This window comes from Pseudophryne corroboree, chromosome 3 (assembly GCF_028390025.1).
Source record: "Pseudophryne corroboree isolate aPseCor3 chromosome 3, aPseCor3.hap2, whole genome shotgun sequence".
NCBI lineage: Eukaryota > Metazoa > Chordata > Amphibia > Anura > Myobatrachidae > Pseudophryne > Pseudophryne corroboree.
Window position 1 is genome coordinate 103,230,546 of NC_086446.1, and position 27,598 is coordinate 103,258,143.

At 49.2% G+C, this 27,598-nt stretch overlaps 1 protein-coding gene across 2 annotated transcripts in view; it reads left to right on the forward strand.

The window, feature by feature from the left end:
• LOC135054894 (zinc finger protein 665-like) overlaps positions 1–27,598 on the forward strand; it is a 95,194-nt gene that overhangs the window by 22,828 nt on the left and 44,768 nt on the right. Inside the window, exon 2 of one of the 2 annotated variants that reach the window (XM_063958350.1) lies at positions 19,778–19,859. The exons of the other annotated variant lie outside the window; for it this stretch is intronic. The gene's annotated coding sequence lies outside the window, so the exon portion shown is untranslated. The remainder of the gene's footprint in view (positions 1–19,777; positions 19,860–27,598) is intronic. 2 annotated transcript variants of the gene reach the window in all.

The following is a 27,598-nucleotide window of genomic DNA, read 5'->3' on the forward strand; positions in this document are numbered from 1 at the left end:
TACCCCATTACAGAGCTGAAGATTGTGGCGAGTAAGACACCGACCCCCCCCCCCCCCACCACCACCACCCCCAGCAAGCGGGGGGGGGGGCGGTGTGAAGATGGCGGCAGCAGGGTAGGAGCGCAGTATTAACTGCGCTCCGGGATGGCTCAGTGGTACATAGTGCGACTCGGTGAGGGGCGCCCTGGGCCAGCGCTTGCACCATACATTGGTCACAAAGCCTGTTGGGGTCCCAGGATCTCAGCCAGCATCAATCCTCCGGCCAGTATAATCAGATGAAGAGCGGGAAGACAGCGCCATTTTGGGGGCGGAGTTTCTCCTTAGAGCGGACCCAGCAGCGTTCAGCGCCATTTTCCTGCCTGCACAGCGCTGATCAGGAGAAATAAGGTCCCTCGACAGCAACTCCAGCTATCTCTCACGGTACCAGGGGGTTGTAGAAGGGGGCGAGGGGGGGGGGGAAAGGAGGCTGCAATACGACTGTGTATCCTATTAAAGTCCACAGTCAGCGCTGACAAGGGGTCTCCCTTTGGTTAAAAGCACTGTGTGTGGGTTGGCTCCAATCTCTGTGTCTCTCTCTTGCCATTCTTGGGGGTGAAACTCTGTCTGCCCTCCCCTGTGTGTGTGTGTGTGTGTGTGTGTGTGTGTGTGTGTGGAGTGTTTTGTGGTCTCCCTTTAGCTATGCCCAGGGACACTGTGTCATATGCTGCGGAGGATATGTCCTCCCAGGATGATCCCATTCCATGTAATCAGGATAGCACTGGTTAAGCACAGATTCCAGCAAGGGATCCTGAGTAGTTTTCCTCTATCAAATCTTGGATTTCTCCGATTTCAGACAGGGTTGCAAGTAATGAATCCGCAACCCAGGTATTACAGAACTCTATGGCAGTATGGCCCGATTCTGGTACCTCAGGACGCTCCGCTATATACCCCCACAAACGTGCGCTTGTTCATGTCATGCAAGATGACACTGATACCGATTTTGATACCATAGACGGTACTGGGGATGTGTTGTGGGGGTCTGCCTCTCTTGCAAAGGGGGTGCAATTGATGATATAGGCTATCGGGGATGTGTTGAATGTTCATGATACCACACTTGAGCAGGTTGAGGAGGCTTTTTTCGCTGAAAATAAGAAAGCCTTGCTAACCTTTCCTGCATCAAAGGAATTAAATGCTATATTTGAGAAAGCATGGGAAAACCCTGAGAAAAATTCCAGATCCCTAAAAGGGTCCAGGTGGCGTTTCCTTTCCCTGAAAAGGATAGGAAAAAATGGGAAAACCCGCCAATTGTTGATACATCTGTGTCCAGACTCTCAAAAAAGGTGGTTTTACCTGTTCCGGGATCTGCCGCCTTAAAGGAGCCGGCTGATCGAAAAATTGATAATACACTTAAATCAATGTACACCTTTCGGGGGCCATATTACGTCCCATTATTGCTAGTGCATGGATTGCAAAAGCTATAGTAAAATGGTCAGGCACCATACTTGAGGATTTGGATACAATGGATAAGGGTGATGTTGAATTGTTTTTTGCGTAACATTCACGATTCAGCAGGTTTTATGGTAGAATCCATGAAAGACCTGGGTTCCATGGCTGCGGATATCTCTTCCATGTCTGTTTCAGCTCGTCGGGGACTGTGGCTGCGCCAGTGGTCGACCAACGCAGAATCCAGGAAAAGTGTAGAGTCCCTACCCTACACAGCTCAGGCTCTCTTTGGGGAAGCTTTGGATGCGTAGATATCCACGGCTACAGTGGGTAAGTCTTCGTTCCTTCACTCAGCTGCACCTGCTCCCAAGAAATCCTTCTCTTCATCAGCATCATAGTCCTTTCGGTCTAAGAAGCCTAGAAAGGCCAAACCGTCCAATACCTTCTTTAGGGGAGGTCGAGCTATATCCAAGAAACCTGCTGCGGCAGGTTCCCAGGAAACTAAGCCTGCTTCCAGTACACCGAAGTCCTCCGCATGACGGCGGACCGCGCGGCCTGGAGGTGGGGGCGAAGCTCAGACAGTTCAGTCACGTCTGGGTATCGTCCGGCCTGGATCCCTGGCTGATAAATATTGTGTCCCAGGGATACAGGTTGGAATATCAAAATCTCCCTCCTCACAGATTTTTCAAATCAGGCTTGCCAGTTCTGCTGGCGGACAGTACTGTCCTACAAGCAGCGGTCCAGAAGTTGGTGGAGGCACAGGTCATTCTGCCAGTACCTCCTCATTTACAAGCCACGGGTTACTATTCGAACCTTTTCGTGGTACCAAAACCGGATGGTTCGGTCAGGCCCATTCTGAACCTAAAATCACTGATCCCTTTTCTGAAGGAATTCAAGTTTAAAATGGAGTCTCTCTGGGCGGTGATATCCGGTTTGGAAGAGGGGGAATTCCTAGTATCCCTGGATTTCAAGGATGTGTACCTCCACATTCCGATTTGGCTACCGCATCAGGCTTATCTCCGTTTTGAATTACTGGACTGTCATTTCCAGTTCCAGGCCTTGCTATTCGGCCTCTCTACAGCACCAAGGGTGTTCACCAAGGTGATGGCGGAGATGATGGTTCTACTCCGAAAACGGGGTAAACATCATTCCGTATCTGGACGATCTACTGATAAAGGCATCGTCCAAGGAGGAGCTGTTGCAGTCCATTGTTCTCACAACCCACCTACTCAGAGTCCACGGTTGGATTCTCAACCTTCCAAAATCTCATTTGAAACCAACCCGGAGGTTGTCTTTTCTGGGGATGATCCGCGACATAGAAGTGCAGAGGGTGTTTCTTCCACAGGAAAAGGCGTTGGTGATACAAACAATGGTCTGGGATGTCCTGAAGCCAGCCCGGGTGTCGGTTCATCAATGCTTTCGCCTTTTGGGAAAGATGGTGGCCTCTTACGAGGCTTTCCACTACGGTAGATTCCATGCTCGGGCCTTCCAACTGGATCTCCTGGACAAGTGGTCACGATCTCATCTACACATGCACCAGAGATTTCGTCTGTCGCCAAAGGCCAGGATTTAACTCCTCTGATGGCTCCATTTGCCTCACCTTCTGGAGGGCCGCAGGTTCGGAATTCAGGACTGGGTCCTTCAAACCACAGATGCGAGCCTACGGGGCTGGGGTGCAGTCACTCAAGGGGGAAACCTTCCAAGGAAGGTGGTCAAGTCTGGAAGCCAGCCTGCCGATCAACATCCTGGAACTAAGAGCCGTCTACAACGGTCTTCAGGTGGCCCATCTTCTAAGAAATCGGGCCATTCAGAATCAGAATCCGCTTTATTGGCCAGGTATACTTGCGTATACTAGGAATTTGTCTTCGGTTTGCTATACAACAGCCAAGTAGGTATACCGTAGGGACACAAGTTAGTTACATGTACGTCTAGTCAGTCAGTGTTCAGGAGTTCAGCAGGCGGACCGCTTGGGGAAAGAAACTTTTGAGGCTTCTGGTGGACCTGGCGAGGACAGCCCTGTAACGCCTGCCTGAAGGAAGCAAGTTAAACATGCTGTGGCTGGGGTGTAGCTGGTCTTTTACTATCTTCATTGCCCGATTTTTAGCTCTGGACAGGTACAGGTCCTGGACTGAGGGAAGGTCGGCACCGATGATCTTCTCTGCGGTACTGACCACCTTTTTGGAGCCTGCATCTGTCCCTCGTGTTGGCGGAGCTGTACCATACGAGTATCGAGGAGCACCGTACCGACTACACAATCGCGGAGTAGAAGAGGAGCAGAAGCTTCTGTGGGATGTTGAACTTCCTTAGTTGCCTGAGGAAGAACAACCTCTGCTGTGCTTTCCCAACAGTGGCGTCTGCGTTGGACCCCCATTTAAGGTCTCGGGAGATTGTGGTCCCTAGAAACTTGAAGGAGTCCACTAGCGATACCACACTGTCAGCAATCGTTAGCGTAGGTGCACTAGATGACGTCTTCCTGAAGTCCACTATCATCTCGACAGTTTTGAGGGGGTTGAGCTCAAGGTTGTTGTGAAAGCACCACTGGGCCAGCCGGTCTACTACCCGTCTATAGGCCGATTCGTCCCCGTCCTTGATGAGGCCAATGACGGTGGTGTCATCAGCGAATTTGATGATCTTTACTGATTGCGCCTCTGGGGTACAGTCATTTGTGTACAGGGAGAAGAGCAGGGGTGAGAGGACACAGCCCTGAGGGGCCCCTGTACTAATGGACTGCACTTGAGAGGTGAATTTCCCCGCTTTCACCACCTGTGTCCTATCTGTCAGGAAGTCTACTATCCAGGAACAGGTAGCTTCTGGGACCCCTAGGCGAAGTAATTTGGGGTGGAGGATGCTGGGGATGATTGTATTGAAGGCCAAGCTGAAATCGACAAACCGGACCCTCGCGTAGGTACCGGGAATGTCTAGGTGTTGTAGAATGTAGTGCGGGCCCAGGTTGACTGCATCCTCGACACACCGATTCGATAGATAGGCGAACTGCTGGGGGTCCAGTTGGGGGCCAGTCACAGTTTTCAGGTGATTCAAAACCAGGCGCTTGAACGTTTTCATGACCACAGACGTCAGTGCTATCGGCCTGTAGTCGTTCAGGTTCATGATAGTGGGTTTCTTGGGGACCAGGAAGGTAGTAGACCTTTTGAGGCAGGAAGGGACTTTCTGTAGCTCCAGCGATTTGTTGAAGATCTTGGTGAATATGGGGGTGAGCTGACCCGCACATGCTCTTAGGGCAGATGGTGACACTCCGTCAGGACCCGAAGCTTTCCTGGGTTTGGCTCTTTTGAACAATGCCTCCACCTCTTCTTGGGCGACTTGCAGTGCCTGGGGTTGGCCGTCGGTGTTCGGAGCATCGTAGAGGTGATTGTTTGGGTTGCAGGGGACTTCTTTTGCGAACCTGCAATAAAAGTGGTTCAGTTCGTCTGCTAGTACAAGTACAGTCGGACAATGTAACAATGGTGGCTTACATAAACCTGCAGGGCGGAACGAAGAGCAGAGCTGCGATGTTGGAGGTGACCAGAATCATCCTCTGGGCAGAAAAACACGCGTTGGCGCTCTCTGCAATCTTCATTCCGGGAGTGGACAACTGGGAAGCGTACTACCTCAGCAGACACGATCTCCATCCGAGGGAGTGGGGTCTCCATCCGGAGGTGTTCAAGGAAATAACAGACCTTTGGGGGTTACCCCAAATAGACATGATGGCCTCTCGTCTCAACAAGAAGCTTCGACGCTACTGTTCCAGGTCGAGGGACCCACAAGCAGTGACAGTGGACGCCCTGGTGTCTCCGTGGGTGTTCCAGTCGGTGTACGTGTTTTCACCACTCCCACTCATTCCAAGAGTTCTAAAGCTCGTAAGGAGAACAAGAGTTCAAGTGATCCTCATTGCTCCAGACTGACCAAGGCGGGCTTAGTACGCGGACCTTCTGAATCTCAAGTCCTCTTCGGGAGGACCTGCTGCATCAGGGGTCGTTCGCCTATCAAGACTTACCGCGGCTACGTTTGACGGCATGGAGGTTGAACGCTTGATACTAGCTCGGAAGGGCATTCCGAAGAAGGTCATTCCTACCGTGATACAGGCTAGGAAAGGGGTAATGTCTAAACATTACCATCATATTTGGAAGAAATATGTCTCTTGGTGTGAGTCCCAAGAAGTTTCCTGCGGTGGAATTTCAACTGGGATGTTTTCTCCTCTTCCTGCAAGCAGGTGTAGATATGGGCCTGTGGTTGGGATCTGTGAAGGTCCAGATTTCGTCCCTGTCCAGTTTCTTCCAGAAACAATTGGCTGCCCTCCCTGAGGTTCACACCTTTTTGAAGGGAGTTCTGCACATTCAACCTCCCTTTGTACCGCCTATGGCGCCTTGGGACCTTAGCGTGGTGTTGCAGTTCCTCCAGTCGGACTGGTTTGAGCCTCTACAGGAGGTTGAGGTCAAATTTCTTACATGGAAGGCTTTCACGTTGTAGGCCTTAGCTTCTGCCAGACGTGTGTCAGAATTGGGGGCTTTGTCCTGTAAAAGCCCTTACTTGATATTCCACGAAGATAGAGCTGAGCTCCAGACACGTCAGCAGTTTCTTCCAGTTTCGCCATTTCATATCAACCAACCCAGCGGTGGTGAACCCGCGGCTCTCGAGCCACATGCGGCTCTTTCATCCACTGCATGCGGCTCGAGTCGATCCGCTTCTGGCCACCACTGCCCCACACAGTGCACACGCTGACACAGCCGGGCCGGGCGCACAGACTTCTAAGGTCTCCGGCGGCGGTGTGCATCTTAAATTCGGCGCAGGCCCGTGAGCCAATCAGAGCTCGCGGACTGGCAGCTGAGGCTCCTGATTGGCTGCCGGACCGATGGGACAGTCATCAGTCAGAATTCTGTACTTAGCAACTGGTTGGAGGTCAGAAAATGAAAAGATCACACACAGGATTATGTGTAACCTAGACAGATCAGGCTGACCTGCTAGGGCCCGTCCTAGGGGTTTATTTAATACTTTGTGAACAAATAAACGATATGTGCCAATAACTTTAGCCAATTAGAATATACCATGTATGTCTTGGAACATGAAATACATCAACTGTCATATACGATTATAATTAGCAATTAGAGCATCTTTGAATATGTTTTTTATTGCTTCTCGTGCTTATCAGCCTTCCGGACATATAGACAAGACATCCTTTCTGATGGTCAAATGGTCAGGGTCCCACTGTTCCCGATGTTCAGACATATTGGCGATCTGCCTGACTGGCCTTGGATACATCTTGTGTTGTATGCCCTTGAACAATTCATGCTTGTAATATAATTTTCTGAGTACATAGTTTCTGAATATCTGTGCAGTATTTAAGGATTCATCAATACATGTGATTAACAGTAAATATCTTAATCAATGCGAAACAGCTTGAATCAATATATAATTGCCATACTGCGAAAGCACTTACACTATCAGGGGCATATCTGGCACACTGTGTGGGGGCATGTGTATCTGCACTGGGGGCATATTTGGCACTGTGGGGGCATACATGTATTTGGCACTGTGGGGACGTGTATTTGGCACTGTGGGGCATATATGTATCTGGCACTGTAGGGACGTGTTTATCTGGCACTGTGGAGGCATTTTTATATGTATGTGGCACTGTACTGGGGAATTATATGTATGTGGCACTGTACAACATGACTAAAAACGGGGTTATGACACAAGGTCATACTCCTACAAACGTCGTACCGAAAGGTGTGCGCACAAAAAGAGGGTGTGGCTTTGTGACAACTAGGCCACGCCCCATTTTTTGTGCACACACCTTCGGGGCACGCATGATAGTGGCTCTTATCCCTTGACTATGGAACTTTTTTGCCTCTGACTGGTTGGCCACCCCTGAACCAACCTACTGTGGTGCCATGGCTACTGACTCCTCAATTTCATCAAAGTCCTTGGATGTTGTGAGGGCTTTGAAAATCTATGTGAAGAGGACAGCTCGTCACAGGAAATCGGACTCTTTGTCATGTATGATCCCAAGAAAATTGGGTGTCCTACTTCAAAGCAGACTATATCTCACTGGATTAGGTTCACTATCCAGCATGCTTCAGTGATCGCGCTCCGCAAAAAAATTATTGGGTCCCAGGGACCCCTCACTACGCCACTTTTTCTGGATCCCATCACATATTATGGGGGGGTGAGGGCAGGCAGCAGTTGGGACAATGCTGGGGAAAAAGGATAGAGATATATATATATATATATATCTCTATCTCTCCAGAATTAGGGGACTTTGCAAATTTTTTAAACCGTGCCCAGATTGCTCTGACACTTGTGTTGTTAAAGAGCTCACAGATACTGCCCAGTTGCTTTTGTAGATGCAAATATATATATTTTTTCAGCTTCCAGATACTGTCCCCACTTGCTTGCTTGACTGATAGCTAGCCCCTATACTGCCCCCACTTGCCAGCTACACAGAATGCCCCCCAGTAACAAACCCTTGACGTGTCCGAAAAACACGCCGTGCTGACGTAAGGGAGTTGCAGCTTTTGGACGCATCTCTGTGCTAGGAGGGTTGAGGGAAAGCCGTTAAAATACCGCTAGTCGGGATCCCGGTGGTCACAGTGCAGACGCCAGAATCTCGACTAGCGATGAAATGCCACCGCCGGAATTACAGCGAAGTAGGTGATGTTCCCTCTATGGGTGTCGCAGAATATAACCTGTGGTGAGCGTAACGAGCCACCAGGCCCACATCGTGGCGAGCCCACAAGGGACTTTCTAGCACTCGCCCCGCTGCTGGCATACTGTTGGCCGGGATGCCGCTGTCTGTATACTGACGATCCCGGCCGCCAGTCATTCATACTGAACCCGGGGTGAGTGCTGGTGACAGGCAGCAGGGGATTTTTGCTGGGCTGACAGCCCGGGCAGAACACTGTATTGTACCTGGTGACCCCTACCCACAGGCCTGTAATACGGCTCTGACAGCACCCCTCAATCTGTCATATTGCCCTCACAGAATTCCTCGCCCACCCATTTGTCTCTGTAAATTCCCCCCACACACAAGTCTGTCATACACTGCTTCAGGGGTGGTTTTAAGGCCTACTATTGCCTGTGCATGGACTTGGAAAGCTATCGTAAAGTGGTCAGACACTGTACTAGAGGGCTTGGATACACTAGCTAGAAGTGATATTGAATTGTTTTTAAGTAACATACAGGATTCTGCTGGGTTCATGCTGGAATCCATGAAGGATCTGGATACGCTGAATGCAAGAATATCTTCCATGTCTGTCTCAGCTCGCAGGGGACTCTGGCTACGCCAATGGTCTGCCGACGCGGATTCCAGGAGGAGTTTGGAGAACCTACCCTACACAGGTCAGGCTCTGTTTGGGGAAGCGCTAGATTTGTGGATTTCCACGGCAACCGCGGGTAAGTCACCTTTTCTTCCCTCAGCTCCGCCTTCTACGAAGAAACCCTTCTCCATCTGCTTCGCAGTCCTTTTGGGCCGCTAAGACAAAGAAGTCCAAGCCTTCTACCTCCTTCTTCAGAGGAGGTCGTGCAAAATCCAAAAAACCTGCACCTGCAGGTTCCCAGGACCAGAAGCCTGCTTCTGGTACCTCAAGATCCTCCTCATGACTGTGGACCACACAGCTTGCAGGACGGACAGGTGGAAGCGAGACTCAGACGTTTCAACTACGTCCGGGTGTCGTCCGGCCTGGATCTCTGGGAACAGGATATTGTGTCCCAGGGGTACAGACTGGAGTTTCAAAATCTCCCACCTCACCGATTCTTCAAATCAGGCTTGCCAGCTTTACTGACAGACGGCTATCCTACAGGAAGCCATCCAAAAATTGGAAAGATCAGAGGTCATTGTTCCAATTCCACCTCATCAGCAAAACAAGGGTTAATATTCGAACCTTTTTGTGGTACCGAAGCCAGATGGTTCGGTCAGGCCAATTTAGAACTTAAAATCGTTAAACCCTTATCTAAGGTAGTTCACATTCAAAATGGAGTCTCTGGAGGTGGGGGAGTTTCTGGTGTCCCTAGACACTGTTAGAAAATCACTATCAGTTTCAGGCTCTGCCATTGGTATCTCCACGGCACCGAGGGTCTTCACCAAGGTGATGGCAGAGATGATGATTCTCCTCCGCAGACGGGAGGTGAACATAATTCCATATCTGGACGATCTGCTGATAAAGGCGTCGTCCAGGGAGAAATTGATAGTCCATTGCTCTCACAACTCATCTGCTTACGGAGCACGGTTGGATCCTGAACCTTCCAAAGTCACATTTGGAGCCGACAAGGAGGCTGTTTTTCCTGGGGATGATCCTCGACACAGAATTGCAGAGGGTTTTTCTGCCGGTGGAGAAAGCGTTGGTGATGCAGACAATGGTCCGGGATGTCTTGAAGCCTGCCCGGGTATCGGTTCATCAGTTCATTCGCCTTATGGGGAAAATGGTTGCCTCTTACGATGCTCTGCAGTACGGAAGATTTCAGGCTCGGCCTTTTCAGCTGGATCTTCTAGACCAGTGGTCTGGTTCTCCCCTACATATGCACCAGAGGATATACGTCTGTCGCCGCAAGCAAGGATTTCACTCCTCTGGTGGCTGCAACTGCCTCACCTTCTGCACTGGATCCTTCTCACCATGGATGCAAGTCTTAGAGGTTGGGGAGCGGTCTCCCAAGGGGAAGCCTTCCTGGGAAGGTGGTCCAATAAACATCCTGGAGCTAAGAGCCGTGTACAACGGTCTTCTACAAGCAGCACACCTTCTGCAAGATTAGGCCATTCAGGTGTAGTCGGACAACATAACGACAGTGGCCTACATAAACCGACAGGGCGGAACGAAGAGCAGGGCTGCAATGTCAGAGGTGACAAAAATCTTCCTCTGGGCAGAAAGGCACGCGGTGGCACTGTCAGCAATCTTCATTCCGGGCGTGGACAACTGGGAAGTGGACTTCCTCAGCAGGCACGATCTCCATCCAGGAGAGTGGGGACTACATCCAGAGGTGTTCGCAGAAGTGTCGAGTCTTTGGGGTGTACCTCAGATAGACATGATGGCCTCCCGCCTCAACAAGAAGCTTCGGAGGTACTGTTCCAGGTCGAGAGACCCACAAGCAGTGGCGGTGGATGCCCTAGTAACACCTTGGGTGTTCAATTCAGTGTATGTGTTCCCTCCACTTAACACTCATTCCAAGAATTCTAAAGCTTGTACAAAGAACAAGAGTTCAGGCGATCCTTATTGCTCCGGACTGGCTTGGTACGCGGATCTGCTGGATCTTCTACTGGAAGATCCAAGGCCTCTTCCTCTTCGGGAGGACTTTCTGCAAGAGGGGCCGTTCGCTTATCAAGACTTACCACGGCTACGTTTGACGGCATGGCGGTTGAGCGCCAGATCTTAGCTCGGAAGGGTATTCCGAGTGCGGTTATTTCTACCTTGATACAGGCTAGGAAAAGAGTAACGTCTAAACATTACCATCGAATTTGGAAAAAGTATGTGTCTTGGTGTGAATCCAGGAAGTTTCCTGCTGTGGAGTTTCAACTTGGACGGTTTCTTCTATTCCTGCAAGCAGGGGGTGGATATGGGCCTGCGTTTGGGATCCATAAAGGTCCAGATTTCGGCTTTATCTATTTTCTTCCAGAAACAATTGTCTGTCCTTCCATGAGGTTCAGACCTTTTTGAAAGGCGTTCTGCACATCCAGCCTCCCTTTGTGGCGCCGATGGCACCCTGGGATCTTGACGTGGTGTTGCATTTCCTGCTATCATATTGGTTTGAGCCTTTACAGGAGGCTGAGGCTAAGTTTCTCACGTGGAAGGCTGTCACTTTGTTGGCCTTGGCTTCTGCGCGACGTGTGTCGGAATTGGGAGCTTTGTCCTTTAAAAGTCCCTATTTGGTCTTCCATGAAGATAGGGCGGAACTCAGGACACGTCAACAGTTCCTTACAAAGGTTGTGTCGGCTTTTCATATCAACCAACCTGTTGTGGTGCCAGTGGCTACTGACCCCTCAATTGCTTTGGATGTTGTGAGGGCTTTGAAGCTCTATATGAAGAGGACTGCTCATCGCAGAAAATCTGACTGTTTGTCCTTTATGATCCCAAGAAAATTGGGTGTCCTGCTTCTAAGTAGACGATTTCTCACTGGATCAGGTTCACTATCCAGCATGCATATTCTACGGCAGGATTGCCGTGTCCAAAATCTGTTACGGCCCACTCTACTCGTAAGGTGGGTTCTTCCTGGGCGGCTGCCCGGGTGTCTCGGCTTTGCATCTTTGCCGAGCCGCTACTTTCGTCTGGGTCGAACATGTTTGCTAAGTTTTACAAGTTCGATACTTTGGCCTCTGCAGACCTCAAGTTTGGTCAAGCAGTTCTGCAGGACCTGCGTGTTCTCCCTCCCGTTCTGGGAGCTTTAGTACATCCCCCATGGTACTAATGTGGACCCCAGCATCCTCTAGGACGTAAGAGAAAATAGGATTTTTATTACCTACTGGTAAAAATCCTTTTCTCGTAGTCCGTAGAGGATGCTGGGCGCCCGCCCAGCGCATTGTTATCCTGCAGTGGTTCTTTGGTCCAGTACTGCCATGTTCTTAGGTAAGTTCTGCATTTCTTTACTGGTTTTAGTACTGTTTCAGCTGTTGCTGAGTTTTCAGGGTTGTTAGCCTGATTTGCCTTGTTTGTGTGAGCTGGTCTGAATCTTGCCACTCTCTGTGTATTTCCTTCTCTCGAAGTATGTCGTCTCCTCGGGCACAGTTTCTAGACTGAGTCTGGTAGGAGGGGGATAGAGGGAAGAGCCAGCCCACACTATTAAACTCTTAATTGTGGTATAGACTGGTCCACTAGGAGCCTTGGGCACTTTAAGAAATCAATAGTTTGCACTGGCTCCTCCCTCTATGCCCCTCCTACCAGACTCAGTTTAGAAAATATGCCCGGAGGAGCCGGTCACACTTAGGGAAGCTCCTGAAGAGTTTTCTGCATTTATTTTTCTGTTTGTTATTTTCAGGCACTTCAGACTTAGTGGGGGGGGGGCGGCCCAACCTCTTGAAGGGTTAATGGTCCCGTTCCCCGCTGACAGGACATAGCTCCTGGAGGACCTATTCGCAAGACCCACCACGGCGAGCGTACAGTCCCGCAGCATGCCGCCACCCCTAACAGAGCCAGAAGTAAGAAGAGCGGTGAGTAGATGGCCGGCGTCCCGGTTAGTGGGTCGCCGGCTGTAATGGCGCCATCAGGGTATGGAGCGCAGCGCTGACATGCAGGCTGTGCTCCGGGGCTCAGGATGACATGCGGTGAGTGTGTTTTCACTGTGAGGGGCACGCTGAGCCACTAATGAATACCCACACTGGCCAAATAGCTTCACAGGGGTTCTAACCCACTGTTAAGCAAAACACATACCTCAGGCCAGTATAAAAAAAACTGGAAGCCGCGCGCCATTACGGGGGCGAGGCTTCACTGTGGCCCTCATTCCGAGTTGATCGCTAGCTGTTTTCGTTCGCAGCGATTAGGCAAAATAGCAGCACTTCTGCTCATGCGTATGTGGCGCAATGCGCACCCGCTACGTACTTTCACAACAGTAGATGCTTTTTTACACAAGGTCTAGCGAAGCTTTTCAGTCACACTGCTGGCCGCAGAGTGATTGACAGGAAAGGGGCGTTACTGGGAGGTAACTGACCGTTTTCAGGGAGTGTGCTGGAAAACGCAGGCATGTCAGGTACAAACGCAGGCGTGCCTGGGAAAACGCAGGTGTGGCTGACCGAACGCAGGGCATGTTCGTGAAGTCAAAACAGGAACTAAATGTCTGAAGTGATTGCAGGCTAGGAGTAGGTCTGAAGCTGCTCAAAAATATTTTGATGCCGCTCTGCGATCCTTTCGTTCGCACTTCTGCTAAGCTAAGATACACTCCCAAAGGGCTGCGGCTTAGCGTTTGCACGGCTGCTAAAAGCAGCTAGCGAGGGAACAACTCAGAATGAGGACCTATGAGCGGATCCAGCAGCTCACTAGCGCCATTTTCCCTCTGCAGCTTACACTGACAGGCATCACAGGGAAGCGCAGCTCCTCCACAAAAACTCCATGTCTCCTCAGCGGTACCAGGGGGTTTTAGAAGGGGGGGAGCTCTTAGGGGACTTAGGGGGTCATTCCGAGTTGATCGCAGCACAGCAAAAATCGGCGTGAGCGATCATGTTAAAACAGCAAAACTGCGCATGCGTATGCACCGCAATGCGCAGGCGCGACGTACAGGTACAAAGCGGTTCGTTGCTGAGCGATGGATTTAACGAGGAATCCATTCGCACAGCCGATCACAAGGAGATTGACAGGAAGAGGGCGTTTGTGGGTGAAAACTGACCGTTTTCTGGGAGTGTTTGGAAAAACGCGGGCGTGTCCCAGCGTTGACGTCAGTTCCGGGAACAAAAAGACTGAAGTGATCGCAAGGGCTGAGTAAGTTCAGACCTACTCTGAAACTGCACAAACTGTTTTTCCAGAGCACAGCTGCAAACCCGTTCGCACACTTGCAAAGCGAACATACACTCCCCCGTGGGCGCGACTAAAAGTAGCTAGCGAGCGATCAACTCGGAATGAGGGCCTTAGTTTGGCGACCCAGCTGAGTTTACTTGGCTAAAAGGGCGCGGTGTGGCTGGCTCCATATTCTGTGTCTCCCTGCGGGCTCTGTGAGGGTTAAACTGTGTTTAACCTTCACGTTACCATGTCTATGGACTGTGTTTCCTGCATAGCAGAGTGTCTGTCCTCCCCGGGAGACTCGATACCGTGTACCCAGGATAGTACACATTCTCAGGCCAGTGGGTCAGATCCCCAATGGTTAGATTCCATTAAGGGGATGATCTCTAATATTTCTAATAAATTGTCCCATACTGAGAGATGCAATACTTAAGACAGTATATGGATGACCTGGTGACTAAAGATTCAGTTCCCATACCAGCGTCTCAGACCCCTGCCATTTACCCACAAAAGCGTACTATGTCTCAGCTCATGCAGGCTGATACTGATGACGATACATCAGACACAGAGGAGGGTGAAGTGGACGCAAGTGGGGGGGATGCGGCCCTGTCACAAGGAATACATGCCCTGATAGAAGCTATTAAAGATGTCCTGCACATTACTGACAAGGTGGCGGAGGTAGATGAGGAATCTTATTTTAATGTAAAAAGAAATCCGCTACCTTTTCAGCATCAAAGGAATTGAATGCTCTGTTTGAGGAAACTTGGGCTAATCCTGACAAAAAGCTTCAGATCCCTAAACAGTTAATTACATCCTTTCCTTTCCCTCTAGAGGATAGAAAGAAATGGGAAAACCTGCCAATTGTGGACGCATTGGTATCTAGGTTGTCGCGTAAGATAATCTTACCTGTTCCTGGGGCAGCATCCTTAAAGGACACGGCTGACCGCAAGATTGAGACCACTCTCAAATCGTTATACACTGCTGCTGGGGTGGCCCAGAGACCCACTATTGCTTGTGCTTGGATCAATATGGCCATTGCTAAATGGTCAGGTAATCTAATTAGCGGGTTAGATTCCTTACTCAGGGGGGAGATAATTTTACTCCTACAGCATATTTAGGACTCTGCTAACTTTATGGTGAAGGCCATAAAAGAAATTTGTTTGCTCAACGCATGCATCACTGCCATGGCAGTGTCAGCACGCAGGGGCTTGTGGCTACGCCAGTGCACTGCGGATTCCAGGAAAGGCATGGAAAGTTTACCATTCACAGGTGAGGCCCTTTTTGGAGATGAACTGGATACGTGGATACCCGCGATAGCCTTGGATAAGTCTACATACCTTCCTTCCGCAGCACCCCCAGCTAGAAAAACCTACTCTGCTCCAACTCTGCAGTCCTTTCGGACAGCGAAATTTAAAGGTAAATCCAAGGGTTCTTCTACAGCCTTCACATGCAATAGAGGTAAAACCAGAAATCCAGCAGCTGTAGGTTCTCGGGAACAAACCTCTGGTTCTGCCTCCTCAAAGCCTTCAGCATGACGGTGGACCACACTGCCTGGAAGCCCGATTACGTTATTTCAGTCACATTTGGGCAACATCATGCCAGGATCCCTGGGTCAAAGACCTTATCACCCAGGGTTACAGACTGGAGTTTCAGGAATTTCCACCTCACAGATTCTTCAAATCAGGCTTACCAGCTTCTCCAAAAGCAAGTATGACTTTACAGGCAGCAATTCTGAAACTGGTACAAACTCAGGTCATTGTCCCAGTTCCACTTCAACTACAAAACAAAGGTTATTACTCCAACCTGTTTGTGGTACTGAAACTGGACGGTTTGGTAAGACCCATTTTAAACCTCAAGTCACTGAACCCGTACTTAAGGGTGTTCAAGTTCAAGATGGAGTCTCTGAGAGCGGTGATCTCAGGTCTGGAGGAGGGGTAATTTCTGGTGTCTCTGGACATCAAGGATGCGTACCTTCATATTCCGATTTGGCCGCCTCATCAGGTTTATCTACAGTTTGACTACAGGACTGTCACTACCAGTTCCAGGCCCTGCCATTTGGCCTCTCCACGGCACTGAGGGTGTTCGCCAAGGTAATGGCAGAGATGATGTTTCTACTCAGCAAGCAAGGAGGGAACATAATACTGTACCTGGACGACCTGCTTGTAAAAGCACCATCCAGGGAGAGGTTGTTGGCCAACATTGCCCTCTCAACCCGACTACTTCTGGATCACGGGTGGGTTCTGAACCTACCAAAATCCCACCTGGAACCAACACGGAGGCTTCCGTTCCTGGGGATGATACTGGATACGGAGGAACAGAAGGTATTCCTTCCATTGGAAAAGGCATTGGTAATCCAGTCGATGGTGCGGGATGTTCTAAAACCGACCCGGATATCGTTGCATCTATGCATTCGTCTTCTGGGGAAGATGGTAGCCTCTTATGAGGCTCTGCAGTACGGAAGGTTTCATGCAAGGCTCTTCCAGCTGGATCTGTTGGACAAATGGTCCGGATCTCATCTTCACATGCACCAGAGGATCCGTCTGTCGCCAAAAGCCAGGATATCTCTTCTGTGGAGGCTTCAGACTTCTCACCTGACCGAGGGTTGAAGGTTCGGGATTCAAAATTGGATTCTGCTAACCACAGACGCAAGCCTCGGAGGTTGGGGAGCAGTCACCCAGGGGGAACCGTTCCAAGGAAAATGGTCATGTCAGGAAACCATTCTTCCACTCGACGTTCTGGAGCTAAGGGCCATATACAACGCCCTTCTACAGGCGTCACATCTTCTTCAAGATCACGCCATTCAAGTTCAGTCGGACAATGTGACGGCAGTAACGTACATAAACCGACAGGGCAGAACGAAGAGCAGAGCAGCAAGGTCAGAGGTAACAAAGATTCTCCTCTGGGCGGAACGGCACGCGGTGGCACTGTCGGCAAACTTCATTCCGGGTTTAGACAACTGGGAAGCAGACTTCCTCAGCAGACATGACCTCCAGGGGCCTTCACCCGCAGGTATTTGAGTCCTTGACACGTCGGTGGGGAATTCCATAGATCGACATGATAGCCTCTCATCTCAACAAGAAGCTAATGCAGTATTGTTCCAGGTCGAGGGACCCACAAGCAGTGGTAGTGGACGCTCTAGTGACTCCATGGTTCTACCAGATGGTGTACATGTTTCCACCCATTCCATTGATCCCCAGAATTCTGAAAAGAATAAAAAGGGAAAAGGTTCAAGCAATTCTCTTTGCTTCGGACTGGCCAAGAAGGGCATGGTACGCGGATCTACTGTAGATGCTCCTAGAGGACCCGTGGCCTCTGCCTCTTCACGAGGATCTTCTACAACAGGGGCCATTCGTCTATCAAGACTTACCATGCCTACGTTTGACGGCATGGAGGTTGAGTGCCAAATTCTAGCCTGACAAGGGATCCCGGACAGGGTTATTCCAACCTTGATCCAAGCCAGAAAAGGGGTAACGTCTAAACATTACCAACGTATTTGAAAAAAATAAGTCTCTTGGTGTGAAGACCGTCACACTGTTGGCCTTGGCTTCAGCATGGCGTGTGTCGGAGCTGGGGGCGCTGTCTCACAAGAGCCCCTATTTGATTTTTTCATGAAGATAGAGCTGAACTCGGAACTCCTCAGTAATTTCTTCCTAAGGTGGGGTCTGCATTTCATAGCAACCAACCTATTGTGGTTCTGGTACTTACTGGCACCTCTGCTACCTCACAGTCCTTGGATGTTGTCAGGGTTTTGAAGATCTCTGTGAAGCGGATAGCTTGTCACAGGAAATCTGACTCGCTGTTTGTTCTCTATGATCCAAGAAAATTGGGTGTCCTGCTTCAAAGCAGTCAATTGCTCACTGGATCAGGCTTACTATCCAGTATGCTTATTCTACGGCAGAATTGCCAATTCCTAAAGTACAGGCCCACTCTACTAGGTCGGTGGGTTCTTCCTGGGCGGCTGCCCGGGGTGTGTCAGCTTTACAACTCTGCCGAGCAGCTACTTGGTCAGGTTCAAACATGTTTGCTAAGTTCTACAAGTTTGATACTTTGGCCTCTGACGACCTACAGTTTGGTCAATCAGTTCTGCAGGAACCTTAGCACTCTCCCACTCTGTTTGGAAGCTTTGGTACATCCCCATGTTACTAATGTGGACCCCAGTATCCTCTAGGACGTAAGAGTAGATAGGATTTTGATTACCTACGGTAAATCCTTTTCTCGTAGTCCGTAGAGGATACTGTGCGCCCGCCCGGTGCTTCGTTCTTCCTGCGCGGTTACTTGGTTAAGTATTTTTGGTTCAGCTGTTGCTGTTCTTGTTTAAAGTTGGGTTAGCATTGCTTTCCTCTGTTTTGTGTGTGCTGGTTCGGAATCTCACCACTATCTTTATCTATCCTTCTCTCAAAGTATGTCCGCCTCCTCAGGCACGTTTTTTAGACTGAGTCTGGTAGGAGGGGCATAAAGGGAGGAGCCAGCCCACAATATCAAATTCTTAAAGTGCCCATGGCTCCTAGAGGACCTGTCCGGTGCCCGTGGCTCCTAGTGTACCCATGGTACTAAATGGAACCCCAGTATCCTCTAGGGCAGTTATTTTCAACTTTTTTTTTACTCGCGGCACACCGAACAATGTTTTAAAATTGCCAAGGCACACCATTCGTTCCCCACAGAACCCCCCCCCCAAAAAAAAAACACACATTGGCCCTCACAGTAATACAAAATCCACACATACATTGGCCTACACAGAAAAAAACAATGACATTGCTCCCCACATAAATCATGTTGCTCCTTACATAAATCCTATTGCTCCCCACGTGAATTATTCACATTGTTCCCCCCATAAATCCTATTGCTCCCCACAGGAAAAATAAAATAGCAAATATTAGCCCCTACCGGTCCGCTGTCCTCCCTGTCCCTCAGTGGCGGGGGTTTTTCATAGTGGATTGCTGCGAATACTGAGCAGCGGGCGGTCGGGCAGTTGTGGATGTGGGTTGGCAAGGAAAGCTGTGGATGCAGGCGGAAATTGGAAGATGTGTATGTATGCAGGCGGGTGGGCTGGCTGGGTGGTGAGATGCGGCGGCTGTGACCTATAATATCACACCGCCGTGTCATCAAGGCACAGGTCACAGCCGGAGCATGAATGATCCTCTAAGAAGAGCCTGGGCCAACAGTTCACTCTAAAGGTGCAGAAAGCTGCTCTGGCTCCGCGGCACACCTTGCAACAGGTCGCGGCACACTGGTTGAAAAAGCCCACTCTAGGGATGACGAGAAAAGGATTTACCGGTAGGTAATTAAAATCCTAATTTCCTTACTTCATACTGCTACAGTATAATACATCAGGAGGTCACAATTCTGACACCCCCATCCCGTCCAATGAAACCCTGACATCCGGCATGCCGACTAACAGGTACTATTCCCATAGAGTGGGAATAGTCCTGTTAGTCGTTTCGTTCCCCCTCCCCCACCGGCATTCTGCGGCCGGGATCCCAGCCATCGCTAAAGCGTACCCAGCCCATACTTCAGTACTAAATACATTTAAGCCATAGCATTATTAATATCTCTAAAGTGTCTGATATTTGGTCCAGGCACTGCACACATGACCTGAAAAACGTGGCCACCAAAATAATGTTATGTTTATGTACCTAATCTATAGAAATTGTATATATTACTTGTTCATTTCCTAAAATCAAAACATACACAGTAAAACATTTACAGCAGATTCAAGGGGGGCAATTCAATTGGCCACGGGAGTTACCACTGGTTTTAGCTCCTCAGATCTACAGTATATGTGAGGACATTTTGTAAAAAAAAAGTTGTCCATTAAAGGGTTAAAGGTTCCTCATCAACAGGAAGCCTCCAGCTGTTGCATGTACTGGTGCTCAGCCTACTCTAGTAGACCATATATTGCAAGATGTTCTCAGCTATTCACAGATAAGGGAAACTCCCTTTCTCTACAGACACCTTTTAGAAAAACAAATGCAAATGGAGGAGAAATCGTATTAAGGTGAACGTACTGGAAGGTCGACTTTCTATAGGACTGTGAGTACCCTTTCTTAGTAATTTACTTAGAGCCCTTGTGGAGTTCTACTCCAGATACTAGTATATCGTGTGTCAAGTGTTCCATAATGTGCAGGAAAAGGGCTTTCGTAATTCTGGGTGTACTGTGACAAATGTGTAACCGTGATTAAGGCAATTATATATGCATCATTTAGCAAATATTTTAAATCTGCTAAACCAAAAAGAAAAATACTAACATGGGAAAAATACTAGAATAAGAGCTGTACTCTGTCCTATATACCTATTACATGGTGCCCAGATAGAGGATTGACAGTGACCGCCCTTGCAGGTTTTGGTTTTGGATCTGTATATTATTTTTTAAATCCTGAAAACAGCTAAAATTACAGAATTATTGCCTGTTTTTGTTTACGTTTCTTCAGTATTATTAACCTCAATAACATTCATTTCCAGTCAGTTTTGACCACCTCACAATATTGTTTTCATCCAGTGTCTGATCTTGCAGATTTTAGATTCCATATAAGAGAGCTGCAGCTGGGAATCAGCGCAATTTCACTCCCTTTCTGCCAGGATGTCTGCAATAAAGTGGAAATGTTTAATACAAAAATTAGTTGTGTATATCGGTCAAAAATAGACATATTTATTTATATGGTGATGGTACATACCTTGCGTAAAGCTGGCTGAGGCAACCTAAGGCTTTCCACCCGTTGTTGCCAAACTACTCCAGTGGGTGGATCCTTTTCCAGGTAGAACATAACTTTCAGAAACTGATCCTACATTGAGGCTAAAAATAATTTGTAGAGATGATTACAGCATCTAAAAATATATATTGTACAATATTTAGTTTTCATTGTTTGTACTGTGGTCAAAATTGCCTGGAAATTAATATTATTGGGGTTAATAATATTCTAGTGAAACAAAGGAAGTAGATATGCTACCCACTAGAAATTCCACAGCAGCTGGGAGGGGTTTGTCAGACCCCGCTAGAAAATAAACAATATGTAATGGGGTACCAGCGCTAGGAGTTGTATCACCAATTATTCAATAAATCAAATACCACTGGATCAGTTGTAATATTTAATAGACATAATTATCACATGTATTAAAAACGTGAAGATGAAGGTATTTAGGAATTAACCATACAATTAAAATATAAAATAAAATATAAAATAAATAAAAATTTGCTCTGAGGTGATATTGATTCAAATTACTGGAAAGAACCCAACCATTATTTTAGTGATCCCGGACTTATTAAAGTGCAGATTTCCTCCTCCTTAGAATTATTTGTGCAGTCAGCTGGTAATACCCTTAATAGTACCTCTCACACAGTTCCATGTAAAGATGGTGGTAATTGCTCGTCTGTGCAGATATTCAAGGGGTTTCCATATTCTTGCTGGTTGTGCTGAAAAGGAGTGGTTTGAAAGTATAGTCCTTGGAAATCCAAGTATGCAGAGAAGTCGTTATCTGGATCAGGCTGGACAAAGGTTGGGATTCCACAGCAGAGATAATTATCTAACACTACGGTTTACTTTCAGCTACAGTGTCGCACAATACGTCTGAGTATGAAATAAAATATATTACTGTGGTATCGCCTTCACCCACAGTGTCAAAATAATATATATATATTTCGCTGACGTCCTAGTGGATGCTGGGAACTCCGTAAGGACCATGGGGAATAACGGGCTCCGCAGGAGACTGGGCACAACTAAGAAAGATTTAGGACTACCTGGTGTGCACTGGCTCCTCCCTCTATGCCCCTCCTCCAGACCTCAGTTAGAATTCTGTGCCCGGCCGAGCTGGTTGCACACTAGGGGCTCTCCTGAGCTCCTAGAAAAGAAAGTATATTTTAGGTTTTTTATTTTCAGTGAGATCTGCTGGCAACAGACTCACTGCTACGAGGGACTTAGGGGAGAGAAGCGAACCTACCTGCTTGCAGCTAGCTTGGGCTTCTAGGCTACTGGACACCATTAGCTCCAGAGGGATCGAACACAGGCCCAGCCTCGGTCGTCCGGTCCCGGAGCCGCGCCGCCGTCCCCCTTGCAGCGCCAGAAGCAAGAAGACGTTCCTGGAAATCGGCGGCAGAAGACTTCGGTCTTCATTAAGGTAGCGCACAGCACTGCAGCTGTGCGCCATTGCTCCCCATGCACACCACACACTCCGGTCACTGATGGGTGGGGCTGCAATAAGAGTACCTTACTTGGCAAATTACCACATAATATAGTCATTAAGACTATATATGTGTAAAATCCCCTGCCATAACTATATATAAAAAAGCGGGAGAAGTCCGCAGAAAAAGGGGCGGGGCTATCTCCCTCAGCACACTGGTGCCATTTTCCCTCACAGCTCCGCTGGAAGGATCGCTCCCCAGGCTCTCCCCTGCAGTTTCCAGACTCCATCGGGTAAAAAAGAGAGGGGGGGCACTAAATTTAGGCGCAATCTGTATAATATTAGCAGCTATAGGGGAAAAATCACTGTGTGTAGTGTGAATCCCTGTATTATATAGCGCTCTGGTGTGTGCTGGCATACTCTCTCTCTGTCTCCCCAAAGGGCTTTGTGGGGTCCTGTCCTCAGTCAGAGCATTACCTGTGTGTGTGCGGTGTGTCGGTACGGCTGTGTCGACATGTTTGATGAGGAGGCTTATGTGGAGGCGGAGCAGGTGCCGATAAATGTGATGTCACCCCCTGCGGGGTCGACACCTGAGTGGATGGATATGTGGAAGGAATTACGCGACAGTGTCAACTCCTTACATAAGAGGTTTGACGACATAGCACAGCCGGCTTCTCAGCCTGTGCCTGCCCAGGCGTCTCAAAAGCCATCAGGGGCTCAAAAACGCCCGCTACCTCAGATGGCAGACACAGATGTCGACACGGATACTGACTCCAGTGTCGACGACGATGAGACTAGTGTACATTCCAATAGAGCCACCCGTTATATGATTACAGCAATGAAAAATGTGTTGCACATTTCTGACGTTACCCCAGGTACCACAAAAAAAAAAAAAAGGGTATTATGTTTGGGGAGAAAAAGCTGCCAGTGGTTTTTCCCCCATCAGATGAGTTAAATGAAGTGTGTGAAGCAGCATGGGCTTCCCCCGATAAGAAACTGGTGGTTTCTAGAAAGTTACTCATGGCGTACCCTTTCCCGCCAGAGGACAGGTTACGCTGGGAGACATCCCCTAGGGTGGATAAAGCGCTCACACGTATATCAAAGAAGGTGGCACTACCGTCTCCGGACACGGCCACCCTAAAGGAGCCTGCTGATAGAAAGCAGGAGGCTATCCTGAAGTCTGTATATACACACTCAGGTATTATACTGAGACCGGCTATTGCTTCAGCATGGATGTGCAGTGCTGCAGCTGCGTGGTCAGATTCCCTGTCTGAAAATATTGATACCCTAGACAGGGACACTATATTGCTAACCATAGAGCATATTAAAGACGCAGTCTTATACATGAGAGATGCACAGAGGGATATTTGCCGACTGGCATCTAGAATTAATGCAATGTCCATTTCTGCCAGGAGAGTATTGTGGACTCGGCAGTGGACAGGTGATGCAGATTCTAAAAGGCACATGGAGGTTTTGCCTTACAAGGGTGAGGAATTGTTTGGGGACGGTCTCTCGGACCTAGTTTCCACAGCAACAGCTGGGAAGTCGACATTTTTACCCCATGTTCCCTCACAGCCAAAGAAAGCACCGTATTATCAGGTACAGTCCTTTCGGCCCCAGAAAGGCAAGCGGGTTAGAGGCGCGTCCTTTCTGCCCAGAGGCAGAAGTAGAGGGAAAAAGCTGCAACATACAGCCAGTTCCCAGGAACAAAAGTCCTCCCCCGCTTCCTGTAAGTCCACTGCATGACGGTGGGGCTCCACAGGCGGAGCCAGGTGCGGTGGGGGCTCGTCTCGGACACTTCAGCGACCAGTGGGCTCGCTCACGGGTGGATCCCTGGATTCTACAAGTGGTATCTCAGGGGTACAAGCAGGAATTCGAGACGTCTCCCCCTCGCCGTTTCCTCAAATCCGCCTTACCAACAACTCCCCCAGACAGGGAGGCAGTGCTGGAGGCGATTCACAAGCTGTATTCTCAGCAGGTGATAATCAAGGTGCCCCTCCTTCAACAAGGACGGGGTTACTATTCCACAATGTTTGTGGTACCGAAACCGGACGGTTCGGTGAGACCCATTTTAAATTTGAAATCCTTGAACACTTATATAAGAAGGTTCAAGTTCAAGATGGAATCGCTCAGGGCGGTTATTGCAAGCCTGGACGAAGGGGATTACATGGTATCACTGGACATCAAGGATGCTTACCTGCATGTCCCCATTTACTCTCCTCACCAGGAGTACCTCAGATTTGTGGTACAGGACTGTCATTACCAATTCCAGACGTTGCCGTTTGGTCTGTCCACGGCACCGAGGGTGTTTACCAAGGTAATGGCCGAAATGATGATACTCCTTCGTAAAAAGGGAGTTTTAATTATCCCGTACTTGGACGATCTCCTTATAAAGGCGAGGTCCAGGGAGCAGTTGTTGGTCAGAGTAGCACTATCTCGGGAAGTGCTACAACAGCACGGCTGGATTCTGAATATTCCAAAGTCGCAGCTGGTTCCTACGACACGTCTACTGTTCCTGGGGATGGTTCTGGACACAGCCCAGAAAAAAGGGTTTCTCCCGGAGGAGAAAGCCAAGGAGCTGTCCTCTCTGGTCAGAGACATCCTAAAACCAGGACAGGTGTCGGTACATCAATGCACACGAGTCCTGGGAAAAATGGTAGCTTCGTACGAAGCAATTCCATTCGGAAGGTTCCACGCAGGGACGTTCCAGTGGGACCTGTTGGACAAATGGTCCGGGTCCCATCTCCAGATGCAACAGCGGATAACCCTATCGTCCAGAACCAGGGTGTCTCTGCTGTGGTGGCTGCAGAGGGCTCATCTACTAGAGGACCGCAGATTCTGAATACAGGACTGGGTCCTGGTGACCACGGATGCCAGCCTTCGGGGCTGGGGGGCAGTCACAAAGGGAAGAAATTTCCAAGGACTGTGGTCAAATCAGGAGATTTCTCTTCACATAAATATCCTGGAGCTAAGGGCCATTTACAATGCCCTAAGCCAGGCAAGACCCCTGCTTCAAAACCAGCCGGTACTGATCCAGTCAGACAACATCACGGCGGTCGCCCATGTAAACAGACAGGGCGGCACGAGAAGCAAGATGGCGATGGCAGAAGCCACAAGGATTCTCCGATGGGCGGAGAATCATGTGTTAGCACTGACAGCAGTGTTCATTCCGGGAGTGGACAACTGGGAAGCAGACTTCCTCAGCAGGCACGACCTCCACCCGGGAGAATGGGGACTTCATCCAGAAGTCTTCCAAATGCTGGTCAACCGGTGGGAAAAACCACAGGTAGACATGATGGCGTCCCGCCTCAACAAGAAGTTAAAAAGATATTGCGCCAGGTCAAGAGACCCTCAGGCGATAGCGGTGGACGCTCTAGGGACACCATGGGTGTACCAGTCGGTTTATGTGTTTCCTCCTCTGCCTCTCATACCCAAGGTACTGAGAATAATAAGAAGGCGAGGAGTGAAAACCATACTCGTGGTTCCGGATTTGCCAAGAAGGGCTTGGTACCCGGAACTTCAAGAGATGCTTGCAGAGGACCCTTGGCCTCTGCCGCTCAGACAAGACCTGCTGCAGCAGGGACCCTGTCTGTTCCAAGACTTACCGCGGCTGCGTTTGACGGCATGGCGGTTGAACACCGGATCCTGAAGGAAAAGGGTATTCCGGAGGAAGTCATCCCTACCCTGATCAAAGCCAGGAAGGATGTCACCGCAAGACATTATCACCGCATTTGGCGAAAATATGTTGCTTGGTGTGAGGCCATGAAGGCCCCGACGGAGGAATTTCAACTGGGTCGATTCCTGCACTTCCTGCAAGCAGGGGTGTCGTTGGGCCTCAAATTGGGGTCCATAAAGGTCCAGATTTCGGCTCTGTCGATTTTCTTCCAGAAAGAACTGGCTTCCCTGCCTGAAGTTTTGACTTTTGTCAAAGGAGTTCTGCATATTCAGCCTCCTTTTGTGCCCCCAGTGGCACCTTGGGATCTCAATGTGATTTTGGCATTCCTGAAATCACATTGGTTCGAACCACTTAAGACTGTGGATTTAAAATGTCTCACGTGGAAAGTGGTCATGCTGTTGGCCCTGGCGTCGGCCAGGCGGGTTTCAGAATTGGCGGCTTTGTCTTGTAAAAGCCCTTATCTGATTTTCCATATGGATAGGGCAGAATTGAGGACTCGTCCTCAGTTTCTCCCAAAGGTGGTCTCAGCTTTTCACTTGAACCAACCTATTGTGGTGCCTGCGGCTACTAGGGACTTGGAGGATTCCAAGTTGCTGGACGTAGTCAGGGCCCTGAAAATGTATGTTTCCAGGACGGCTGGAGTCAGAAAAACTGACTCGCTGTTTATCCTGTATGCACCCACCAAGCTGGGTGCTCCTGCTTCTAAGCAGTCTATTGCGCGCTGGATTTGTAGCACTATTCAGCTGGCGCATTCTGCGGTAGGCTTACCGCAGCCTAAAACTGTAAAAGCCCATTCCACACGGAAGGTGGGCTCATCTTGGGCGGCTGCCCGAGGGGTCTCGGCTTTACAACTTTGCCGAGCAGCTACTTGGTCAGGGGCAAACGCGTTTGCAAAATTCTACAAATTTGATACCCTGGCTGAGGAGGACCTGGAGTTCTCTCATTCGGTGCTGCAGAGTCATCCGCACTCTCCCGCCCGTTTGGGAGCTTTGGTATAATCCCCATGGTCCTTACGGAGTCCCCAGCATCCACTAGGACGTCAGAGAAAATAAGAATTTACTCACCGGTAATTCTATTTCTCGTAGTCCGTAGTGGATGCTGGGCGCCCATCCCAAGTGCGGATTGTCTGCAATACCTGTACATAGTTTTTGTTACAAAAATCGGGTTTTGTTGTGAGCCATCTCTTCAGAGGCTCCATTTGTTATCATACTGTTAACTGGGGTTCCTATCACGTGTTATATGGTGTGATTGGTGTGGCTGGTATGAGTCTTACCCGGGATTCAAAATCCTTCCTTATTGTGTCAGCTCTTCCGGGCACTGTTTCTAACTGAGGCTTGGAGGAGGGTCATAGGGGGAGGAGCCAGTGCACACCAGATGGTCCTAAATCTTTCTATAGAGTGCCCAGTCTCCTGCGGAGCCCGTCTATTCCCCATGGTCCTTACGGAGTCCCCAGCATCCACTACGGACTATGAGAAATAGAATTATCGGTAAGTAAATTCTTATTTTTTTCAACACTGGGGCAGATCCCCCTGAATGGACATACAGAGCACCCCTATACAGACACAACAGCCCCTGGATGTATTCTGGGGCACAGCATAACAAAATTATATATTTTTTCTTATTTTAAATGTATAAAATATTAGTTTTATTTTTTTAACACTCGGGCAGAGCTCCTGAATGCATGGACAGATCACTCCTGGAGGACACAGTAGCCCCTTATCAGATACAGACCACCCCTGGACTAATAGTGATAGGACACACCAGCCCCTGGATGTATGGACAGACCACCCCTAGGTGGGCAGAGCACCCCTTGTCGGATACAGCAGACGACAGACAGAGCACGCCTGGACTGATACACTAGCCCCACAGCAGCCACCAGCCCCTTGTCCCACAACCCACACTGAAACGGATACGTCTGGTCAGTCGACAGCCGGAGTGAAAATGGCGCTGATCACCGGGAACCTTTATAGAATCCAAAACC